We start from the raw sequence: 6,000 nt of genomic DNA on the forward strand, positions 1-6,000 counted from the left end.
GTCATTCAGTTTAAAATATTTTCTAATTTCTTTAGTCCATTGATATGACAGATTACATTAATTGATGTTTTTAATTGAGATATAATAACATACAACATTGTGTGTTAATTTGATACATTTATATATTGCAATATGTTTACCACCATGGCGTTAGCTAACACCGCCATCATCTCACATAATTATCACTTCTTTTTTTGTGGTGAGGACAGTTAAGATTTAGTCTCTTTGCAGCTTTAAAGTTTAGAATACAGTATTGTTGACTATAATCACTTTTCTGAGCACTAGATCTCCAGAACATATTCATCTTCTAGTTGCACGTTTAAGTACCCTTAAATAACATCTCCTTAATTCCCCCACTCCCCAGTCCCTGGTAACCAACATTTTACTCTGTTTCTACTACAAGTTTGGCTTTTTCAAACTCCACATATAAGTGATATCATACATTATTTGTCTTTCACTGTCTGGCTTATCTCATTTAGCATAACACCCTCAAGTTTCATCCATGCTGTTGCAAATGCAGGACTTCCTTCTTTTTCATGGCTGAATAATATTGCATTGTGTATATGTACACCACATCTTCTGTATCCATTTATCCATTGACAGACACTTAGGTTGTTTACATATCTTTGCTACTGTGAATAATGCTGCAATGAACATGGGAGTGCAGGTATCTTTCTGATATCCTGTTTTCATTTCCTTTGGCTAAATACCCAGAAATGAGATTGCTGGATCATATGGTAGTTTGATTTTTAATTTTTTGAGGAATTTCCATACTGTTTTCCCTAGTGGCTGAACCAATTTACATTCCCACCAACAGTACACAAGGGTTCCCTTTTCTTCACATCCTCACCAACACTTGTTATCTCTTATCTTCTTGATAATAGTCATTCTAACAAATGTTAGGTGATACCTCATTGTGATTTTGATTTGCATTTTCCTGATGATTAGTGGTGTTGAGTATCTTTCCAGGTACCTGTTGTTCATTTGGATGTCTTCTTTGGAAAAATAGATGTCCGTTGGGAAAAATGCCTGTTCAAGTTTTCTGCCAATTTTTAAATCAGATTGTTTGATTTTTGTTTATTGATTTGTATGAGTTATTTTAAATTTTGAATATTAATCTCTTATTTGATATGTGGTTTGCAAATGTCTTAGTCTGTAGGTTGCCTTTTCATTTTGTTCATTGTTTCTTTTGCTGTATAGAAGCTTTTTAGTTAATTGTAGTCCCACTTGTTGATTTTTTTATTTTGTTGCTTGTGCTTGTGCTATAACATAAAAAAATCATTGCCAAGATCAATGTCAAGGAGGCTCTTTCCTATGTTTTCTTCTAGGAGTTTTACAGTATCAGGTCTTATGTTTAAGTCTTTAATCCAGTTTGAGTTGATTTTTGTGTATGGTGTAAGAAAGGGGTCCAATTTCATTTTTCTGTATATCCAGATTTCCCAACACCATTTGTTGAAGAGACTATCCTTTCCCCATTGTATATTCTTGGTTATCTTGTAAAATATTAGTTGGCCATAAGTGCAGGGGTTTATTTCTGGGCTCTTTATTCTGTCCTGTTGGTCTGTGTGTCTATTTTTATGCCAGTACCATATTGTTGTAATTATTATAGCTTTGTAATATAGTTTGAAATCAGGACCTGTGGTGCCTCCAGCTTTGTTCTTCTTTTTCAGTGTTGCTTTGGCTATTTGGAGTCTATAGATGGCTTGGGTAGTAGGACATTTTAACAATATTGACTCTTTTGATCCATGAACACAGGATATTTTTACATTTTTGTGTGTGTCTTCCTCAGTTTTTTTCATCAAGTCTTGTAGATTTCATTGCCGCAAAACAAGTCTTAGCAAATTTAAGATCAAAATCATACCAAGTATCTTTTCTAACCACAGTTATGTGAAACTAGAAATCAACAACAAGAGGAAAACTGAAAATTTACAAGCATGTGTACACTAAACAACACACTCCTAAACATCTAACTAATGGGTCAAAGAAAAAATCAAAAGGAAATTTTAAAATGTCTCAAAGTAAATGAAAATCGAAACACAATATACTAAAACCTATAGGATGCTGCAAAAGCAGTTCTTACAGGAAAGTTTGTAGTGATAAATTCATATATTAAGAAAATAGAAAGGTCTCAAATAGGCATCCTAACCTTATACCTCAAGGAATTAGCAAAAGAATAACAACTAACCCCAAGGTTAGCACAAGGAAGGAACTGACAAGGATCAGAGCAGAAATAAGTGAAATAGAGACCAGAAAAATAATAGAAAATATCCAGAAAACTAAGAACTGATTTTTTTAAAAAAGATAAACAAAATTGACAAACCTTTAGCTGGTTTGACTAAGAAAAAATGAGTGAAGACACAAACTTCTAAAATCAGAAATGAAAGTGGAGTTATTACAACTGATACCACAGAAATATATAGGATCATAAAAGACTACTATGAACAATTATGTGCCAACAAATTGGATAAATTTATCTCCCCAAGTGGATAAATTTCTAGAAATATACAACTACCAAGACCAAATCGTGAATAAACAGGAAATTTGAACAGACCAAAAAGGAAATTGAATCAGAAATCAAAAACTTCTCAACACAAAACGCCCAGGACCACATGGTTTCACTGTTGAATTTTATCAAACACTTAAAGAATAATTAAGGCCAATTCTTCTCAAATGCTTCCAAAAAATTGAAGAGGAGGGAACACTCCCAAACTCATTTTACAAGAACAGAATTATCCTGATATCAAAGCCAGTTAAGGATACTACAAGAAAAGAATACTATAGACCAATATCCATGCTGAACATAGATGCAAAAATTCTTAACAAAATATTAACAACCTGAATTCAACAACACATTAAAAGGATCATACACCATGATCAAGTGGAATTTATCACTGGGTTTCAAGGATGGTTCAACTTATGCAAATCAATAAATGTGATACATCACATTAATAGAATGAAAGATAAAAATCACATGATCATCTCAATAGATGCAAAAAAAAAGCATTTAACAAAATATGACATCCTGCATTATAAAAACCCTCAATAAGTTGGGTATAGAAGGAACATACCTCAATATAATAAATAAATGTAATAAAATAAATAATATGACATACCCACAGCTAACATCATACTCAACAGTGAAAGGCTGAAAGCTTTTCCTCTGAGATCAGGAATAAGACAAGAGTGCACATTCTCTTATTCAACATAATACTAGAAGTCCTAGCTAGAGCAATCACTCAAAATAAAGGCAACAAAATTGGAAAGGAAGAAGTTAAATTGTCATTATTTGCAGGTGATGTGATCTTATATATAGAAAGTCCTAAGACTCAACCAAAAAACTGTTAGAACTAATCAACAAATTCAGTAATGTTGCAAGATATAAAATTGTACAAAAATCAGTTGTGTTTCTATACAGTAACAATAAAATATCTGAAAAAGAAATAAAGAAAACTATCCCATTCACAATAGCACTAAAACTAGTAAAATGCTTAGAAATAAATTTAACCAAGGAAGTGAAACATCCATACAATGGAAACTACATTAATTGATTTTTAAACGTTAAACCAGCCTTGCACTGCACTTGATTGTGGTGTTTAATTCTTTTTATATATTGTCAGATATGATTTGCTGATATCTTGTTGAAGGTTTTTGCATCTATGTTCATGAGAGATATTGGGATTTTTACTAATCTTTGACTTATGCAAGAAATATAGTGTCAATAGATACGGGAACTTGAGAGAATTTTAGTGAGCATTTTAAGCTTAATAACAGAGCTAAACATGCAGTGAGCTCTTGCTAGAGCCAGGTATTATTCTTAGCTTTTCATGCACTTACTCATTTAGCTTCTAAAGATAAAATTTTATGCAAACTCAAGTCATTTTTCTCCAGTAAGGATTAATCATTTAAAAGGGGAATCTCTCTAAAATTGATATACTTCTACATCTATAGTTTGCTGATAACACTCAGTAACTAGCTCAAGAGTTGGCCACGGTAGTTCGTCAACAAAATTGGTGGAATAAATGAATTAATGAATAATATTAGAACATAATTCAACTACTAATTGTACTATTAAGTTACTCTCTAAAGAACCACTTGTAGACTCAAATGAGGGTGCAGAAAACATTTAATCAAGTGTTCTGAGGCATGTTTTAAATGCGGGTTCACAATAAAGCAGCTGCTTGGCTACCCTGTCGTTCTCTACTCTCTGTAAACATTTAACTCAGCAAAGTTGTATCACAGTAAGCATTGCCTCCAAGCCAGGAACTTGTCATAGGTAAACGTGGCTTTCCATTAAGATTAAATATTGCTCAAATGTATCCATCTGTTTCGGAGGGTTTAGTTGCTCACCTACCTCTGGAGGCTCCATTGAACTCTGTGAATATGTCATTTAAAAACATTATACCAATTTTGAAATAACACTGAATGCAATTAAACAGATTGTACATGATGTTTATCCAAAAGATTCAGCCAACTATTAAGGCACTAGGAAAGTAATCCTCTTCAATATAAAATTTTCTTGTTATGTTATTATTTATTTGTTAGAATTTTACAGCTAGTTGTGTCTAAAAATCTTCAAGGTTCTCCTATGTGACTCATTTAAACCTGGCTCGTCTCATGTAAAACTGTAAATGAGGGAAGTAAGGTAGACTACAGAAAAGTCAATGAGAAAAAGAAAGGTTCAGGGAGAACTTTGGAAGAGCAGGTAGCATAATTCCATACATTTTACATGTAAAATTTGTATAGCAGTAGGCATCACCTCAGGGCTAGTAGACTGGCTTTCCATGAAATGAAAGGTCTCTCCTATTTAATGATCTGATTCACCGACTCTGTGGTAGTTTTAAAATAGGCCACAAATTCTTTGACCCTCCTTCCATTGACTGGCGGGGTCTTCATCCTCTCTCCTTGGACATGGACAGCCTTTGTGACTGCCTCAATCAGTGGAGTAAAACACCACGTACTGCTCTCATGTTCTCCTGAGACACGTGTGCTGACCACTTAGCTACCAGGCTGTGAGGAAGCCAGTGGAGGCACAGAGAGAGGTCATATGAGGGTATCCCAACAGCCCTGCTAAGGTCTCAGATAATTACATCAGCTGCCAGACATGTGAGTGAACGAGGCTTCACATGTTTCCAGCCCCCAGCATTGAGTCACCCCCCAGGATTTGAGTATTTCTGGCTGTGGCCCCAGGCATTATGGAGCAGAGACAAGTCATCCCACTGTGCCTTCTCTGAATTCCTGACCTGCCACATCTGTGAGCATGATAAAATGGTTGTTTTATGTCACTAAGTTTCGGGTAGTTTGTTGTACAGAAATAGATAACTGGAACTCACCCCTAGTTGAGGACTAGAATCTGGGCACAGCCTGGTTTTCCTGGCTCTCCTTCTGTTCCTCTACTCCCGCCCCTGCCATACTCCTCTCCTCTTCCCCCACCCTTGCCCAGTCTGCTCTCTTTCACAGGCACCTGATGTACTTTCACGTTTCCTGGGCCTTTGCTAGTGCTAATCCCGCTTCACGGGCTTGAGCATCAGCGAGACCCGGACTTGAGTCCCACTTGGGCCTCTCAGTAAGCAGAGTAATCAACCTCCCTAATCCTCACCAGAAAAATAGGAATAAAAACAGACCCTATTAATAGATGAAATGGCTAAAGTGTGTAATGTGCTTAGAGCCTCGTAGATAGTAAACACTCAATAAATGTTAGTTCTTAGTATAAGTTCTTTCTATTCTCTTAAGTGAGTTTCTTTGGAACAAAGGTTAAATGAAACCTTTTGTCTCTTAATTTTGAGCTCATATGTCAATTCCTCTGTGAAGACATCCCCACCCACCAGACAGATTTAAATTGCTCCTTCCATTATGCTCCCAAGAACTTTTCATATTCTTTTATTACAGCTTTTAACAGGTAACTTATTATATATGTGACCCCCATTAGACCCCAAATTCCTCAAGGAAAACACTTAAGGCAGAGGCCTCACAGAAGTAAAGAATGTCTTTGTCTCTTATATG

Source organism: Delphinus delphis, chromosome 8, assembly GCF_949987515.2.
Source record: "Delphinus delphis chromosome 8, mDelDel1.2, whole genome shotgun sequence".
NCBI lineage: Eukaryota > Metazoa > Chordata > Mammalia > Artiodactyla > Delphinidae > Delphinus > Delphinus delphis.